A 21,088-nucleotide genomic window follows, 5' to 3' on the forward strand; every position below is an offset into this window, starting at 1 on the left:
AAGGCTTCTTTCAGGAACAAAAACCTGCGAAATACCACAGAACTCAGCAAACACATTTGGGACCTCAAAGACAATAATGTTGAATATTCAATAACATGGCAAATTCTTGCATCCAGCACACCTTACAATAGTGGTAATAAAAGATGCAACCTATGCTTGAAAGAGAAACTGTTTATTATCTACCGTCCAGACCTGTCAACCCTCAACAAGCGCAGCGAAATTGTAACAACATGCCGCCATAGACGGAAACACCTCCTAGGTAACACATGAACCAATCACCACGCCCCTAGGCCAGCCTGTACCCACCCACTCTGTGCCCTATATAAACCATGGTATGCGAATGCTCCCATTAAAATCTCCTGACGATTGAGGGTACCCCCCTCATGAAACAGGCCTGTAGAGATGAAATAGTCTTGTGATTTTTTTCCCCACACATACATATATTGCGCTCTACTACGGTATCGAGCACTATTTTTTGGATAACCTTATTAAGACATATATATATATATATATATATATATATATATATATATATATATATATATATATATATATATATATATATATATATATATATATATATATACATACATACATATTAGGGATGTCGCGATCCAGGTTTTTGCATTTCCGATCCGATACTGATACTGACCGATACTGACCGATACTGACCTATCCGAGCATGTATTAAAGTTTAAAGTTATTTAGCCTACTTAGTTGTCAGAATCATGTTGAAAAGGGTTTTAGTACTCTTGATAACAACTAGCCAGCTGAATTAGGGGAGTTTGAATAATACACAATGGTTGGTAACAAGAAACTGACCTGTTTATTCACAAAATAGACAAAATTATACATGACAAACAGAAATGGCATCATTGAACTAGGGCTGGGCGATATGGCCTTTTTTTAATATTGCGATATTTTAAGGCCATATTGCGATACACAATATATATCTGGATATTTTGCCTTAGCCTTGAATGAACACTTGATGCATATAATCACAGCAGTATGATGATTCTATGTGTTTTGATTGATTGATTGAGACTTTTATTAGTAGGTTGCACAGTAAAGTACATATTCCGTACAATTGACCACTAAATGGTAACACCCCAATAAGTTTTTCAACTTGTTTAAGTCATGATACAGATATATACTATCAGATATATACTATCATCATAATACAGTCATCACACAAGATAATCACATTGAATTATTTACATTATTTATAATCCAGGGTGTGGAGGGGGGCGGGGCGCCTGATGTAAGTGTCAAAAAGACAGCCAAAAGAGTTTGATATGAGAATAAATCTAAAGTTAAAATAAAGGGTAGAAATGCACCCATTTGCAGGAAATGTAGTCTTGATTTTCAAAATGTTCTTTCAAGGCTTGCATGTCTACATTAAAACATTCTTCTTCATACTGCATTAATATATGCTACTTTTAAACTTTCATGCAGAGAAGGAAATCACAACTAAAAAAATCACAAATTTTTTCATACGGTGTTGATGTGGAAATTTTTGCCTCTGCATTTCGATGGTGTGGACGTGTGGCACCGAATGGAGATAAGCGTCTGGACAGACGTCACAATATTTGAACAATGATGACGAAAACTGTTTTCTCTGTCGTGTCCGTGTGTCGAAAATTGTTATGCGCTTATTTTTTTTATTAGATTTTGTGCGTGGCATAGATTTGCCGTGCGCAGAGGACGCTTGAGCAGGCGCGCACCTTAGCGGCTGCGCTAGCATCACAGCTAACGTTAGCCATGCCGCTACCTCTCTGCTGGGAGAGGACGTATACGTATGTGACGTATGACGTGACAGTATGTGACGTGTGTAAGAAGGTGCGCTCGCTGTCTGTGAGAGGGAGACACAGGAAAGAGTGAGAATAGCCTGTCGTGTAATGCCAGCAGCAAAAAGCAACTGCGTGAGAATTGTGGATGTGTTGAAGGTGTGCTGGAAAATGCGGAACTCAAATTACGGAGCAGCAGAAAAGTGGAATGTATTATTTAAATAGGTGCGTTGGAAAACACGGACCGGAGTTTTTTTTTAAACTGGATCTGGATCGGCATTTTCCCATGCCTTGCCGATACGCAATTTTTGGCAAATATCGGCAGCCGATCCGATCCAAATATCGGATCGGGACATCCCTAATACATATACATATATACATACATACATATGTAAATATATATATACACATATGTACATATATATATATATATATATATATATATATATATATATATATACACACACATATGTATATACATATATATATATATATTACACACATTTGTGTGTATATATATATATATATATATATATATATATATATATATATATATACACACACACACATTTGTGTATATATATATATATATATATATATATATATATATATACACACACACACATTTGTATATATATATATATATATATATATATATATATATATATATATATATATATATATATATATATATATATATATATATACATACACACACACACACATTTGTATATATATATATATATATATATATATATATATACATATATACATATATATATATATATATATATATATATATATATATATATATATATGTATATATATATACATACATACTAAGGCTCTGGATGCTGTGGGGCTGTCTTGGTTGACAAGAGTCTGCAACATTGCGTGGACATCAGGGGCGATCCCTATGGATTGGCAGGCCGGGGTGGTGGTTCCTCTCTTTAAGAAGGGGAACCGGAGGGTGTGTTCCAACTATCGTGGGATCACACTCCTCAGCCTTCCCGGTAAGGTCTATTCAGGTGTACTGGAGAGGAGGCTACACCGGATAGTCGAACCTCGGATTCAGGAGGAACAGTGTGGTTTTCGTCCTGGTCGTGGACCTGTGGACCAGCTCTATACTCTTGGCAGGGTCCTTGAGGGTGCATGGGAGTTTGCCCAACCAGTCTACATGTGCTTTGTGGACTTGGAGAAGGCATTCGACCGTGTACCCCGGGAAGTCCTGTGGGGAGTGCTCAGAGAGTATGGGGTAACGGACTGTCTGATTGTGGTGGTCCGCTCCCTGTATGATCAGTGTCAGAGCTTGGTCCGCATTGCCGGCAATAAGTCGGACCCGTTTCCAGTGAGGGTTGGACTATGCCCTATGTCACCGATTCTGTTCATAACTTTTATGGACAGAATTTCTAGGCGCAGTCATGGTGTTGAGGGTATCTGGTTTGGTGGCTGCAGGATTAGGTATCTGCTTTTTGCTGGTGATGTGGTCCTGATGGCTTCATCAGGCCAAGATCTTCAGCTCTCACTGGATCGGTTCGCAGCCGAGTGTGAAGCAACTGGGATGACAATCAGCACCTCCAAGTCCGAGTCCATGGTTCTCGCCCGGAAAAGGGTGGAGTGCCATCTCCGGGTTGGGGAGGAGATCTTGCCCCAAGTGGAGGAGTTCAAGTACCTCGGAGTCTTGTTCACGAGTGAGGGAAGAGTGGATCGTGAGATCGACAGGCAGATCGGTGCGGCGTCTTCAGTAATACGGATGCTGTATCGATCCGTTGTGGTGAAGAAGGAGCGGGTGGCGGGGCTCTCCCTTAGAGATAGGGTGAGAAGCTCTGTCATCCGGGAGGAGCTCAAAGTAAAGCCGCTGCTCCTCCACATCAAGAGGAGCCAGATGAGGTGGTTCGGGCATCTGGTCAGGATGCCACCTGAACGCCTCCCAAGGGAGGTGTTTTGGGCACGTCCAACCGGTAGGAGGCCACGGGGAAGACCCAGGACACGTTGGGAAGACTATCTCTCCCGGCTGGCCTGGGAACACCTCAGGATCCCCCGGGAGGAGCTGGACGAAGTGGCTGGGGAGAGGGAAGTCTGGGCTTCTCTGCTTAGGCTGCTGCCCCCGTGACCCGATCTCGGATAAGACGATGGATGGATGGATATATATTATATATATATATTAGAGATGCGCGGATAGGCAATTATTTCATCCGCAACCGCATCAGAAAGTCGTCAACCATCCGCCATCCACCCGATCTAACATTTAATCAGAACTGCATCCGCCCGCACCCGCCCGTTGTTATATATCTAATATAGACGATGCAAGGCATTAGTGATGTTATAAAGCTTTTGCCTGTTAAAGAAAGGAGACTGATCCAATGCAGCGCGTGGAGGTGAGATGTCCCTCGCACCCGCGGCGGCTCCACCCGGGCTCGCGCCCGAGGCTTTAGCGCGCACCGCGGCGGCCATCCTACTCGTCGCGGCCTAGCCCTCGCGTCTCTTGCTGCCGGCGACAGCCGGGTATGGGCCCGACGCTCCAGCGCCATCCATTTTCAGGGCTAGTTGATTCGGCAGGTGGGTTGTTACACACTCCTTAGCGGGTTCCGACTTCCATGGCCACCGTCCTGCTGTCTATATCAACCAACACCTTTTCTGGGGTCTGATGAGCGTCGGCATTGGGCGCCTTAACCCGGCGTTCGGTTCATCCCGCAGCGCCAGTTCTGCTTACCAAAAGTGGCCCACTCGGCTCACCAGAGTGAGCCCCACCCCTTTCGTGAGCGCACTGCGCGCGGAGTGACCCCTGTTACGCGCCCCCGGCAACGGGGGTGGCGGGCAGGTAAGCTGCGCGGGCGGAGCGCGCGGAGTGACCCCTGTTACGAGCCCCCGGCCACGGGGGTGGCGGGCAGGTAAGCTGCTTACCTGCTGCGCGTGACGCCGGCCGCGGCGAAGGCGGACGAGGCGGGGTGTCGGTGCGATGGGCGCGGTGGTGACCCTGGACGTGCGTCGGGCCCTTCTCGCGGATCACCTCAGCTACGGCTCCCGGTGGGGCCCTCTCGGGGGAAGGGGCCTCGGTCCTGGACCCCGGCGAGGCGCCCCTTCTCCGCTCCATAAAAGTGTCCATCTCTTTTTTTTTTTCTTCTTCTGTTGTGGCATATGCTGCAGGTGCCTGCTCGTTTTTCGTATGTGGGTAACAACATTTAACTATGTATATATATTTCAGAATTGGTTTAACTGCCACCCGCCTGAATCTATTTAAAATCTAATTTTTTTTTATTTCAACCGCCCGACCCGACCCGCGGATAAAATCTAATTTTTTTTTTATTTCAACCGCCCGAACCGCGGATAATCCGCGGTTGTGTCCGCAAACCGCGCATCTCTAATATATATATATATATATATATATATATATATATATATATATATATATACACAGTATACTGTATACACACAAGCTTAAATGTGCCAAACATGGATAAGTGTAGAGAGTGTTTTGCATTTTTTCCATAATGCTTTGTGATGGATGAATGGACGTTCTTTGTAATATCCACAAAGTTCATTGAGCAGGTTGTGTTATGTGTGACCAGGCCTGTTGACATTTTGTGTTGGTTGTAATTATTATTTATTTTTTGCACCATGACTAGGGGACGGTTGTTTGCATTGGGCTATACAAGTAATTGCTGCGTGTCTGTCCTTACAGCATGATTAAAAGGTAACAGGTATCAGCAACAAAACTGTCACACTTTTACATCGATTGCAATCTCCCTGTGGTAAACATTTCTTATTAAACTCATGACGTCTTGCGTGCCAAATTAAAGACCTCGGCGGGCCCCACTTGTTCATATCTGCTGTACAGTTTCGTTACTTCTCTTGTTGCCTTGTTTGTATTTGATTTTATTAAATGTTTGGGTAGAATTTTGCTAAACAAAACCAGTTTTCTTTTATGTAATATAGAAATTTTTTAGAGCTGTTTATTTTATGGAGGAATGTAGTTAATCATAGAACTGGCACACAATGTTATTAAAGTATTGATTTTGAATCGTGAATCGATTCTGAATCGAATCATTGCCCCCAAGAATCGAATCGAAACAAATGCCCAAAGATTCACAGCCCCACTGCATTGGTAAGAATAATTCTGAAATATTGGCAATATTTGTATTTATTTATTTTTTTACTGTAAATATTCCTTAAGGTGGTCCCATATCCCCATGCTTTGACCGTGATATCAAGAGTTTGAACTGGCTTCTGTTTTGTTTGATCAGTCATTTTACTGCTGCGTTACAAACACTGTTTGAAAAAATTCAATTATGTAAATAAACATTTACAAAATATTAATGCGTAAATAACACATTTCACAATGTATATATCTGCGGTTTATAGTCCGGTACGGCTCAAATATGGGGGGAACATTTTTTCCTGAAATTTAGTGGGTGCGGTTTATATATTCTATAGTCCGAAAAATACATCATTTGTGAAATCCTCTAGAAGACCCGACCCTCGCGGGTAGAGTCTAACACAGGGGTCGGCAACCCGCGGCTCCGGAGCCGCATGCGGCTCTTTGATCACTCTGATGCGGCTCAGCAGCTTACTTGCTCAACCCCCCCCAATTTTCCCGTGAGACTTCCGAAATTCAGTGCCTCTCGCAGAAAGCTCCCGGGATTAATATTCACCGAATTTCACCCTTACGGTTATAATAAGGGTGTGCCACGATGGTACAACATTTGGCGCCCTCTACAATCTGTATTAATAGAGTGCCAGTCCAACACTTGTTATACAATACACATCTTTTGCCTGCAAACGTACGTGACAGCAAGGCATACTTTGTCAACAGCCACACAGGTTACACTGACGGTGGTCATATAAAACAACTTTAACACTCTTACTAATAATGCGCCACACTTTGAACCAAAACCAAACAAGAATGACAAACACATTTCGGGAGAACATCTGCACCTTAACACAACATAAACACAACAGAACAAACACCCAGAATCCCATGCAGCCCTGACTCTTCCGGGCTACATTATACACTCCTGCTACCACCAAACCCCGCCCCCACTCCAACCCTGCTCACTCACACATCAACCCGGAAGAGTTAGAGCTGCATGGGATTCTGGGTATTTGTCCTGTTGTGTTTTTGTTGTGTTACGGTGCAGATGTTCTCCCGAAATTTGTTTGTCATTCTTGTTTGGTGTGGGTTCACAGTGTGGCGCATTATTAGTAAGAGTGTTAAAGTTTTTTGTTTTTTATACCGCCACCATCAGTGTGAGCTGTGTGGTTGTTGACCAAGTATGCCTTGCTGTTGCCTACGTGAGTCAAGCGAAAGCCCCATACAACGTGTGGCTGATCAGGCACGCTGACTGTAGTGGGTGCTACATGCTGTATTATCACGGCACGCATGACGCTGACAAGCGCCATTCAATTAAAACTTGCGTGCCGCACCAGCATTCAAATTCCTCATAAAGGTGTGGGCAGCGTGTCTGAGACCCCTGGTTATACATAGCACAAAGCAAAAAAAAACAACTTCGTATGCAGTGTTATTTCATTTAAAATTTCAAAAAAATTTTGCGGCTCCCATTGTTTTCTATAATTTGTGAAACTGCTCAAAATGGCTCTTTGACTGGTAAAGATTGCCGACCCCTGGTCTAACAGTATCATTTCAGCTAAAGTCAGCTAGCTAGACTTTGTCTATTTTCCTGTGTGCAGCTCTCCACATTAAAATCCTCTTTTGTTTTCTTGCAATCAAGCTAGCTGTTGTTTGTTGTCATTGCTGCTATTTTAACTGTCTTTTGTTTAGCATTTTATTTGTCTTTTTGGTATTTTGTGAAAAAGTTTTTTTCTAGATTATTTTTGCTAAGGTTTTGTGTTGTTTTCTTTGTTATTTTATGTTCAAATACAAATGACGTTTTATTTTCTCAGGGCATTGAGTCAGTCACAACCGGATTGTTCAGCCCATGTCCGAGAACCTTTATCCCCTATGGGTTTGCTCTATTGTGGTGCAAAACAAAGAAGATAGACCTCCAACGGCACAACAACAGTCATTAGGATGCAATCGCCCTCATTAACACGCCATTCACATACCTGCCAACTTTTGAAATCAGAAAAACCTAGTAGCCAGGGTCCAGGGCCGCAGGCCCCGGTAGGTCCAGGACAAAGTCCTGGTGGGGGGTTCAGGTTCGCCCCCGACGCAAAATGATTATTAGCATTCAGACAGGTTAAAATGTTGCTAAAACCATCACTTTTCTATCAGTCACAGTGACTTTTCAAAACAAAAATATTACAGCAAAAATCATATGGGTTGATTGACATGTTTATTCTGTAAGCTAACTTCAATAGTTTGAAATTATTTTGACAGTTAATGCCAGTTATCCTGTCAACCTTTCACAAGACTTCAATTTGTTAATTGAAAGTATAAACAGTATAAACACTTTTTACAGTAAACAAATGGTAAAACAGTACTAAACAATTCCATTAAAAAAAAAATTGGTGTCATTATTAACTTTCTGTCCAAGATTGTATAATCTACTACCTTGTTCAATTGTAAAAAATATTCTGTGCCTAAAATTCACATTTCTATCACAATTATCATACTGTAAACATGGTAAGCTAACTTCATTAAAATTAATAGTCCTGTCAATAGCATGGAATTACAATTCAAATGTAGTTTTTTTGTAAGCCTTTCAAAAGAATTCAAAATGTGAAAAATTAATGAAAATTAATTTAAGCCATCAGACACTTGAAAAGTGGCACATCACATCTCTAATGTAATCATTTGAACTTTTCAACAGAAATAGCACTGCAAAAATATTAAGGACATATTTCTGTATTTTGGTAGTTATGCTGTCAACATTTAACAAGATTTCTTCAACTTGGACTTGAAAGCATAAATAGTATAAACACTTTTAACAGTATAACAGTACTAAACAATTCCAATAGATAACATTGGTGTCATTACCTTTTTGTTTGCTCAATTATTGCCTCCGTAAATAAAACTTCGGCATTTATCACATCCAAAGAATCTGTTTGGGCGAAGAAAAACGTTGAAAGTTTTCCACTTGTATCGCTAGCAACGGCATTAGACTTGTGTTTTTTTGTCCCAACGTGGTCTTTTACATCGCTAATTCCTCCGTGTCCGATCGAAAAATCTTGTCTGCACAAGGTGCAATTCGCGTAGTTTTCACCCTTTTTGGAACAGATAATTATTCCCGGATAGGCTTTTGAATATTCTTCACGGAATGACTGCAGTTTTCTTTTCGGTTTAAGACTCGTATGCGATTTTTTACCGGCTGATTCCATGATTGTTCGCTCGTTTGGAAACAATGGCCTCGTGCTTGGCAGCGGTGCTATAAATAGCCTCGCGCATGGCATTCGGAATGGCTCGATAGGAAGTTACGGGAAGCAGTGTCGATTGTCATTGTTGTTACGCGATTTCGTGAATAAAACTTAAAAAAAAAAAATTTTTTTAATTAATGAAAAACCATATTTTTTATCACTGCAACCGTAACCCGGAATAGGTTGATGAAAACCGTACTAATTACGGGAAAACCGTAGTAGTTGGCAGGTATGCAGTTTGGGCGTCCTTTTCCGACTTGCTAAATAGTGCTCGCAAAACGGTGATGAGCGTTGATAAATCACATTGCGCGTGCCAAACAACTATAATTGCATTTTCTCCTCCCAGTATTGCGGGTGTTTTAGTACAGGCAAACTTTAGTGGATCAGGTCCTGATGGGGAACATACTTAAGTCAACCGAGTAAACCCCTACGCTACCACTCCGTACGTGTCCATGCACTAAATTAGTCCTATTTCTCAAATAGTTCGGCTCTAAATAAGCATCCTACATCCCATGAAAACACCTTAATCCATACTTGCCAACCTTGAGACCTCCAATTTCGGGGGTTGGGTGCGGGGGGCGTGGTTGGGGGCGTGGTTAAGAGGGGAGGAGTATATTTACAGCTAGAATTCACCAAGTCAAGTATTTCATATATATATATATATATATATATATATATATATATATATATATATATATATATATAAATAAAAGAAATACTTGAATTTCAGTGTTCATTTATTTACACATATACACACACATAACACTCATCTACTCATTGTTGAGTTAAGGGTTGAATTGTCCATCCTTGTTCTATTCTCTGTCACTATTTTTCGAACCATGCTGAACACCCTCTCTGATTATGCATTGCTGTGTGGCACGTACAAAAGTGCTTTCATCAAATGCACTAGATGGCAGTATTGTCCTGTTTAAGAGTGTCACAACATTGGGCAGACGGACTGCTTTACTGTAGACGTTCTTTATATTGTGGGAAAGCGGACTCAGGTCCGCATGGAGCTGGAGGGGGCGTGGCCTCCAGCTCCGCCTGAATTTCGGGAGATTTTCGGGAGAAAATTTGTCCCGGGAGGTTTTCGGGAGAGGCGCTGAATTTCAGGAGTCTCCCGGAAAATCCGGGAGGGTTGGCAAGTATGCCTTAATCCGATCATGTTTGGTTTTTTTGAAAAGTCGGACTGAGACACCTGGATTATACGATTGGAAACCAGAGCAGGTATATTAAAGGTGAATAATAAAACAAACACAAACCTCTTCACGCTGCATTTGTGTACTCCTAACTGATAAACAATAAATCTGTACTACACCCAACCGGCAAGATAGTCCAGAACAAGAGCGACATTCAATCGGATTTAAAACTCCTTCCGTCAATCCACGAAGCCTCATGAATGAACTCTGAGACATTCCAAAGTTTTGTTTTCACGATTCTTCGTCCGAAAATTATTTCGAAACAACTCTCTCCCACCGGTCTTTCTTTGCTTCGGACCTGCATCCACCCCAATACATTTGGTAGTAGCGTCATGTTTGTAGCACAATCTAAGATCATTTTTGATGCTGTCTATTTAACATCAGCATAGCCATTAGAGACGTAATATTTGCATTATGTGCCAATATTACAGCCGACATCAGGTACTATAGAGCTAACTTGTTTACATGGGAGTCGCAAATGCCTGGTGTGATGTCATAGGTCAACCGGAAAGCAATACATTTAGTCAGGCTAAAAGGAAATAGGCGCCCCGCAATGAAGGGAGGCACCAGCGTATGACCAATAGTCGTATTGGCATACTTGCCAACCCTCCCGGATTTTCCGGGAGACTCCCGAAATTCAGCGCCTCTCCCGAAAACCTCCCGGGACAAATTTTCTCCCGAAAATCTCCCGAAATTCAGGCGGACCTGGAGGCCACACCCCCTCCAGCTCCATGCGGACCTGGAGAGTCTGCATGGAGCAATGTTGTAATATATTGAGTTGGAGGCAATAACCAGGTGAGGAGATGAAGTACGTCTCTTTACTGTAGACTTCAGAACAGACTGTCACACTTGACGTCAGGTGCGCAACAACACGTAAATCATTGGCCAACCAAAAAGTAACCCCAGTACGCTATAGCCAACATTCACCAGGAGATGGCAACAGACAAACATGGATCACCCAAACAACCCAACCAAAAAATGCAGCGGCTCAATTAAAAAACTGTACTTAAGCCACATTCTTTTTTTTTTTTTTAGTACTGAACTCTTAACCCTCATTTGTAAACGATAACATGCTTATCATACAAACAGCATTTGTACATCTTTAACACAGATTTTTATACTGTCTTCAGAGATTCAGTTTTTTTGGTGGTACTCGAAACCTTTCTGGGTAACTGCGGATCACTGGTGGGGTTTTTGTTGTGGGTGATCTGGGTTCTGATGATGGCAACTCAGCAGCCCTTGAATCTGGTTCAATGATGAGACTAGTTTCTGTCTGACTCACTGATGGTCCTGGTGATGGAACTGAAACAGCACTGTCCAGTTGTACTGATGGCACATTTTCTGCAACTGGTGGAGACTAGATAACTGGCAGTCTCTCCATGTTTTCTCGCCATGGTAACATTTTCTTATATATAAGAAAATACTTCACTTTCAGTTAATTCTAGCTATATATATATATATATATATATATATATATTTACTTTATTATATATATATATATATATATATATATATATATATATATATATATATATATATATATATATATATATATATATATATATATAAAAAATACTTGACTTGGTGAATTCTAGCTGTAAATATACTCCTCCCCTCGTAGCCACGCCCCCCCACCCCCCGAAATCGGAGGTCTCAAGGTTGGCAAGTATGCGTATTGGAGAGTGTGCATGGACACTTGGACTTCATGAGTAGGCATGAAAATACAAAAACAAACATGAACTACCGTATTTTCGGACTATAAGGCGCTCTTAAAATCATTTAATTTTCTTAAAACTCGACAGTGCGCCTTATAACCTGGTGCGCCTAATGTACGGTATAATTATGGTTGTGCTTACCGACCTAGAAGCAATTTTATTTGGTACATAGTGTAGTGATAAATGTGACCAGTAGATGGCAGTCACGCATAAGAGATACGTGTAGACTGCAACATGACGCTAGTAAACAACACCAAAACATTAAATGTTTCATTGAGAATATAGAACATTACACACGGCGCTCAAAAATCTGTCAAAATGTTTTGAGTACGATTTCAGTAAGCTATGAAGCCGCACCGCTTGATGGATTGTCGGCGCATTAAACATACAAGTATTATTATGGTGTGTGTGTATAAGGACCGCAAAATGGCACCTATTAGCAGACATGGCGTTTTGTTTCGCAATATTATGCAAAACCAACGTTCCTTACCTTGTTGTACCTGCTGATGTGTATTTGGGATCTGTATAAGTCGTGAAAATGTGCGCGTGTCCGCCATTGTAGTCCGTGCCGACGCCGTAGTCATAAGCTTCTTCTTCACCTGGGGGTGATTAGTGATTCTGTGTTTCACCTGTTGCTGGTCATCACCTGGGCACTATCTAAGACAGTCTCACGTGTATGTCGGTGTGGGATCATTGGTATGCATTGCTTGGAGTATGGACACAGTTTGGAGTTTTTCCTTGGTCAGTAGTTTTGAGTAAGCCCTAGGGTTGTACGTTATACCGGTACAAGTATAGTATTGCGGTACTAATGAATCAAAAATGGTACTATACTAGGTTTGAAAAGTACCGGTTCCACTTTTTTTTTTAAACGGGCATGACGGCGCGTCGTCATGTCATGACATTGCTGGTTTTACGAGCAAAGGAGCATGTTCGTTAGCGCACAATCACGGAGTACTTACAAGCAGACTCCGTGTGTAGACAGAAAAGGGAGAATGGACGCATTTTGGCCTAAAAGCTGACGAAAAAGGTGAAGTTATAACACTGAAACACCCTCAGGAAGAGGTGCTTTAAGACATGGTTATCGAGCTAGCGGCTAACATACATCCGCAGTCGCCAGTGTTTTAGCTACTTCTAAATCACTAATCCTCGCCTCCATGGCGACAAATAAAGTATGTTTCCTACAAGTGTCATCCCTGTAGGACTAATGAAGTTAAATATGCTTTCCTACTCACCGTAGGAGGATACAATAGCTCACCAGCGCCACCGCTAACAAAAGATAGCGCACCTGAATGGAACACCTGACATTCACTGTAATGATACCAAGTACAAGAGGGTATCTAGTTGATACGACTATGAATAAATCAATATTATTTACCGTCACAATATAATTTTTCCTTTAAAAAAAAATTCATATTATGTTTATAAACTCAGGAAATATACGTCCCTGGATACATGAGGACTTTGAATATGACCCATGTATGATCCTGTAACTACTTGGTATCGGATCGATCCCTAAATTTGTGGTATCATCCAAAACTAATGTAAAGCATTCAAACAACAGAAGAATAAGTGATTATTACATTTTAACAGAAGTGTAGATAGAACATGTTGAAACAGAAAATAAGCAGATATTAACAGTAATTGCACAAGTGCATTAATAATACATTTTTACAGATTGTCCCTCATAATTTTGACAACATAATAGAATGATAAATGACACAATATGTTACTGCATATGTCAGCAGACAAATTAGGAGCCTTTGTTTGCTTACTTACTACTAAAAGACAAGTTGTCTAGTATGTTCACTATTTTATTTAAGGACAAAATTGTTCATCGATTGCAATAAGAAACACATTTTTAATGTACCATAACATTTTTTTGTTAAAATAAAGCCTTAAAAAAAGTATCGAAAAGTATCGAAATACATTTTGGTACTGGTACTAAAATATTGGTATCGGGACAACCCTAGTATGCCCGCTAAACATTCTTATGCTTAGTTATTTTTGTAGTTTAGTTATATTTTTCTGCATTCATTCCATCTTCTCTTGAAGACCTCCTTCAGTTGTATTTTCTTAGTTTGTGGCATTGTTTTTTGTTTCACCTCTTGTTTTTGCTAGCTTCATATCCAGTTTGTATTGTTTATCCTGGAACATTCTCTTTTTGTTGTCGTAACCAAGTTTGAGACTCTTTTTGCTCAATACCCTTGCTAGTGTTGTCTGAGGTTCCCCAAGAGGAGAGCGTAACAGAATGATCCCACCAAAAGCAGAGGGACAAAAAAAAATTATCCTCCAGAAAATGAACCGAAACAAAGTAAAAAGCACCTAAAAACGAAACAAAGAACGACTTGGCGTAACAGATCCTAACACAAAAATTTAAAAAACATAAAAGAAGAAGTCATGTTTTCACAAGTATTAAGCAGGTACGGCTCTATATCAAATGAGACTCAAGTGTCTTTCTCTACAGACAGAATCGCAGAGGTCGTTGCACATTTTGGAAGGTCATATTCCTGAGCAGCTGTAGAGAAGAAAGCCCAAAGGAGACACGGAGAGGATGTTACAGCTGCCCGCCTGTGGTGTGGGCAAAGAGGAAGAAACGGTGGGTGGGGGGCTGTAGGAGGGGCAGAGGGCCGGGGAACTTGTCACAGCGTTTCTATTTTTAAATCTTCAACCTCAGTGAATGTCATACCCAGTCCGCTCCGTCTCTATTCCTCCATCCCTCACTTGCCGAGCGGCTTAGTTGCTACGGCAACTGCCTCCCACGTCTCCCTGACAACGCCTATCCTTCTCCCCCAACACCCTCGACGCTCATCCCACCCCCTGCGGTGCAGATTATTAGAGAGAAGCAAAGAATCTGGGTGGCCAAAGGCAGACATGATGTGAATGGAGGAGATACAAAATAAAACATATATATTTTCGCTGTGTTAACTTTTCCGTTAATCTGTTCCAAAGGGGCAGTTGAAAACCGAACTGCATCAAAACCGGCACCCATTTTCCCATTGGAAACAATAAAAGTCGACAAATGTTAAAACACAAAACCCTTTCTACGGGGACTAACAATAGTTTGACATGCAGAAAACTATGCAAAATGTGTGGTAATGATACATATAACTTTTATTATGCAAAACAACTTGTTTACCCACTGGTACCTGTTTTTGTCTCTGCTTTTGTGGATCTGCACAAATCCTGAAAATGCAAAATCAAACCATGGAGGCATTGGGGAGATATTTATAAAACAATCTTGCCTTTGTTCATACGTCCTTCAAACGAGCCGTTTCTAATTGGCACACAGACTACCGCTACATGGAATGACTACAGCGTTTCCCTTTTCTCACTGTGTTGGCATTCGCTCCAGTAGATTGCCCCCCTGGCATGTGGACTACAGTTCCTTAATGCAGCATCCCAGCAAGCATTCTGACTCTCTGAAGAAATGAGCCACAGCAAAGTTGACTCTGAGCCCTAAATGGAATGCCACCAGATAGTACTCAAGTAGGGAATAGTGGCGTTTAGTCTGGTTACACAGTCTACTGGCCACGTTGTCACATTCAGCAGTGACGAGACAGCAGGTCTAGGTCACTAGAGAGTCATCATTGCATCCGTGTCTAGAACAAAGGCGAGGTCACAGGCCTCTACGAGGGCTCTCTGCCAGCTGAACTTTGCCTGGAACACTTCAGTCAAAGAAAATGTGGCTATGCAGTAGAACCACTTTAGAAATTGGCTATAGTGAGTACGACCAAGAGGGGTAAACTCTCCAGGTCCTGTATTGAGCTATGAGTCAGCATGCATCTTCCTTGGCACCTCCGAGTTTGTCACCGAGGATTGTGAGCTCAAGCTCAAGAAGCGTTAGAGGGCCATCTTAAACTCATTTATACACCCTAGCCCAGGGGTCGGCAACCCGCGGCTCCGGAGCCGCATGCGGCTCTTTGATCACTCTGATGCGGCTCAGCTGCATACTTGCCGACCCCCCCCCGATTTTCCCGGGAGACTTCCGGATTTCAGTGCCTCTCATAGAAAACTCCCGGGATTAATATTCTCAGATTTTCACCCTTACAATAATAATAAGGGCGTGCCATGATGGTACTGCATTTAACGCACTCTACGAGTTGCATAAGCGTGCCAGCCCAGTCTCTTGTTATATGCATCTTCTGATTGCACACGTAGGTGACAGCAAGGCATACTTGGTCAACAGCCACACAGGTTACACTGACGGTGGCCGTATAAAACAACTTTAACACTCTTACTAATAATGCGCCACACTGTGAACCAAAACCAAACAAGAATGACAAACACATTTCGGGAGAACATCTGCACCTTAACACAACACAAACACAACAGAACAAATACCCAGAATCCCATGCAGCCCTGACTCTTCCGGGCTACATTATACACCCCTGCTACCACCAAACCCCGCCCCCACCCCAACCCTGCTCCCTCACACATTAACCCCCCCCCCCCCCTCTGTGCGTCGGTTGAGGTGGGCAGGGTTTGGTAGCGGGGGTGTATAATATAGCCCAGAAGAGTTAGGGCTGCATGGGATTCTGGGTATTTGTTCTGTTGTGTTTATGTTGTGTTACGGTGCGGATGTTCTCCCGAAATGGGTTTGTCATTCTTGTTTGGTGTGGGTTCACAGTGTGGAGCATTATTAGTAAGAGTGTTAAAGTTGTTTTATACCGCCACCGTCAGTGTAACCTGTGTGGTTGTTGACCAAGTATGCGTTGCTGTCACTTCCGTGAGCAAGCAGAAACCCCATAAAACGTGTGGCTGGGCCGGCACGCTGGTTGTAGTGGGCGCTAAATGCTGTACCATCACGGCACGTTCGAGAGAATACTTGCCCTGAAATTTGTAGTCTGCGGGAAAAATCGGGAGGGTTGACAAGCATGACGCTGTCAAGCGCTATTCATATAAAACTCGCGGGCCGCAGTAATATTCAATTTGCATATCAAGGTGCGGGCCGCGTGTCTGAAACCCCTGGTTTATACATAGCACGAAGCAAAAAAAAATACTTTGTATGTAGTGTTATTTCATTTTAAATTTCAAAAGATTTTTGTGGCTCCCATTGTCTTCTTTAATTTGTGAAACTGGTCAAAATGGCTCTTTGACTGGTAAAGGTTGCCGACCCCTTCCCTAGCCTATAAATAGACCCCTTTTTTTAGACCAGTGGATCTTCCGCCTCTCTTTGCTGCTCTGCTCACCTCTCCTACGTGGGGACTACGGATCACCAAGCTGTTCTAAGTCGGGACCCGGGGGTGGATCGCTCCTCTATCCATCAGTCGGGGACGTCTCTGCGCTGCCGACTTGTCTACATGCAAGAGGAGCCCTCTGTTGACCTCCTTATGGACTGGACTCTCACATTATGAAGTCGGGACCAGGGGTGGACCACTCTGTGCATCAGTCAGTGACTTCTCGGCGCTCCGACTTGTCTATATGCAAGAGGATCCCCCTGCTGACCTCCCTATGGACTGGGCTCTCACATTATTAACCGTAACCACTCGACATCCATTGCACCGGTCGCACGGTAAATTATCTGTCCCATTGGGTTTTTGCGTGCCCGGATATGGGATCAGATCCAAGAATGTCGTTGTGGTTTGTGAATCCCTTTGAAACATTTGTGATTAAGGGCTATATAAATCAACTTTGATAACAGGTATGCAATGTTCCCTCTAATTTTTCATGTGTCTGGGTAAACGCTCAAACTCCCTGAGCAGTCCTTGGACGACATGTGAGCAACATCAGACATGCATGTCTGATATGTCGCCACCCCAGCATCACACCTGTACCAAAGCTGACATCATAACAAGTTCAATGTTTTATTAATCAAATAACAGCAGTTATTTCCATTATACTATTTTCTAATCTAAATGATTAATGAATCTAAATGGAAATTAAAAAAAAAACGTTTTCAGGAGCTGTTGTTGTATGTCTTGGGGGTTGCTGTAAAATAATTTAAAACATGTACCCCTTCAGAGATCAATATTTGTTCCCCTTGAAATATTCACATTTAGCACAATGAGATGTGGGCTGTAGCACAAACATGGGATATAGTGGATAACGTGTCCAATGTTCCCTCTAATTTTTCATGTGTGTGAGCAAACGCACAAACACCCTGAGCATTCAGTGGAATACAGACGTGCACACTGTGGCCATACCAGCAGCACATTTGTCTCTAACCTGACATAACAATTTAAATGTCTTATTATTATAATCAAGTGACTAGTCAATTTCAAGAGATTATTTTCTAATATATGTGATTTGGCCCACTTAGATATTGTTTTTTTTTAATCAGCTATGCACTATAGTATTTTATGCCTGGGTGGGGGTCCTGCTTTGGAAAGATTGGGTACCCCTTTCAGAGATCACATTTAGTTCCCCTTAAAACATTCACATGTTGCATGAGATGAAGTGTTTATTAACTTACTTTCTGTCCGTAAAATAAATATTTTTATTAGCAATTCTGTAGTGCTGTAACATCATTTCATGATTAATATTTAAAAAAAACATTCTTAACAAATGACAGTAGAATAAGCATACTGATTGAGTCATAGTAAAATGACCTGAAATTTACACTTTAGTGTTGGAGTTGTCCAACTTTTTGTGTGGCCATAAACGCACCAGTGGCTAATTGCCATAGTGCAGGGGTCGGCAACCCGCGGCTCTTTGACCACTCTGATGCAGCTCAGCTGCATTCTTGCCAACCCTCCCGATTTTTCCGGGAGACTTCCGGATTTCACTGCCTCTCCCAGGGCAAACATTCTCCGATTTTCACCCGGACAACAAAATTGAGGGCGTGCCGTGATGGCACTGCATTTTGCGTCCTCTACAACCTGTCGTCACGTCCGCTTTTTCACCTAAGAAACAGCGTGCCGGCCCAGTCACATTTTGTATGCAGCGTCTGCTCATACACTAAGTGACAGCAAGGCATACTTGTTCAACAGCCATACAGATCACACTGACGGTGGCCGTATAAACAACTATAACACTCTTACTAATATGCGCCACACTTTGAACCCACACCAAACAAGAATGACAAACACAATTCGGGAGAACATCCACACCGTAACACAACATAAACACAACAGAACAAATACCCAGAATCCCATGCATCCCTAACTCTTCCAGGCTACATTACACACCCTGCTACCACCAAACCCCGCCCACCTCAATCTACGCACGGGGGGTGGGAGGTGTTGTTGATGTCTGGGGGGGCAGGGTTGGGGTGGCGGGCTTTGGTGGTAGCGGGGGTGTATAAAGTAGCCCGGAAGAGTTAGGGATGCATGGGATTCTGGGTATTTGTTCTGTTGTGTTACGGTGCGGATGTTCTCCCGAAATGTGTTTGTCATTCTTGTTTGGTGTGGGTTCACAGTGTGGCGCATATTAGTAAGAGTGTTAAAGTTGTTTATATCGCACCCTCAGTGTGATCTGTATGGCTGTTAACCAAGTATGCCTTGCATTCACTTATGTGTGTCTGCAGAAGCCTCATATAACATGAAACTGGGCTGGCAAGCTGTTTGTTCAAGCTGTAGAGGGCGCTAAAGGTAGTGACATCACGGCACGCCCTTATTATTGTTGTTTGGGTGAAAATCAGCATACATTCAAGAGAATAGTTTCCCTGAAATTCGGGAGTCTACCGGAAAAATCGGGAGGGTTGGCAAGTGTGACGCTGTCAAGTGCCCTTCATATAAAACTTGTGGGCCGCACTAACATTACATTTCCATATTAAGGTGCGGGCCACGTGTCTGAGACCCCTGGTTTATACATAGCACAAAGCAAAAAAAAACTTTGTATGTAGTGTTATTTCATTTTAAATTTCAAAAAAGTTTTGTGGCTCCCATTGTTTTCTTTAATTTGTGGAAACGGGTCAAAATGGCTCTTTGAGTGGTAAAGGTTGCCGACCCTTGTGTATGTGTTGGTGCAGGTGAGAGAGAGAGCAAGCGGCTGCTGTTGATATAACAGATGACAAAGAGTTGCTTTTGGCTTGGTTTGTACGGTAGACAACAACAGTTTTGCTAGATAAAAGTATTTTACACATTGTTTTGGTGTGGTTATGGCCCACAAACAATTTCGCTAAATAAAGGGACCGATGGAATTCCTGTCCTCCTTTAAGTGTCTCCACAGACGTTACAATGTTGACAAACATTGTTTTATCTGTTGTGGCCGCCTTTCGTCACCTGTTACTCACAGTTGCATTGCAAAATCATACAAAACAAACTATTTGTTTATTTTGTTTAGAGTGGGATTTGATTTGTTGCGCGGCATATATTTGCTGTGCGCAGAGGACGTGTGAGCAGTGCGCAATTGCGCATGTGCGCACCTTAGAGGGAACGTTGCAGGTATGGTTTCAGTCCTGACACCTCGCTCCGATACCTTCTTGAGAACTGTCATGGCTGTGCCATAGGACACACAGTGCACCATGACGCCCTTAAGGTATACTTTTGTAGGGACTGCCAGTTAAAATATTTTCTACAGGTCTCTCAAACGTGGCAGAGGAAGTGCAGAGGCCAAATAATCGCCACAGGCCCTTGGCACGGATGAGATTTGTCTTGGACCTGGCATCGAGGACTCACGAGTAGCGAGTCGAGAGATTAAACCCACTGGCAGTCACCAAATATCCAGTCTGATAGCTGCTTCGACAGATCCTCAGCCTCTGTCTTAGGTAATGGTTTTCACGCAGTGTGGCCGCCCTAACCACCAATTATGTCCACCATTCCCCACAGTGACTCCCACAGATGTCGCTGATGACTTTAGGGCTCACAGAGTCCGATGGCTTCTAATGAGCACAGGCCAAAACGTCGTCTTTGTGATCTCGGCTAAGCAGCAGCAGGCTGTCAGGATCTACTATGATGCCAAATAGGAAATGTAAATACCGTACAGGTGGAAACAAAACAACTGTGTGTACTATTAGTGGGCATGTGATTTACTTAGGCTGTATGCGCAATTAATAACCATTCTATTTAATTACTTTTTTTATGTGTACTACGTGTACCTCAACATCATGCGCCAACCTTTATCATCTCATATTTTGGATTTTTTATCTCATAATTATGACTTTCTTTATTCTAATTACAAATAAGTATCTTAT

Source organism: Nerophis lumbriciformis, linkage group LG03 (assembly GCF_033978685.3).
Source record: "Nerophis lumbriciformis linkage group LG03, RoL_Nlum_v2.1, whole genome shotgun sequence".
In the NCBI taxonomy this organism is placed as follows: domain Eukaryota; kingdom Metazoa; phylum Chordata; class Actinopteri; order Syngnathiformes; family Syngnathidae; genus Nerophis; species Nerophis lumbriciformis.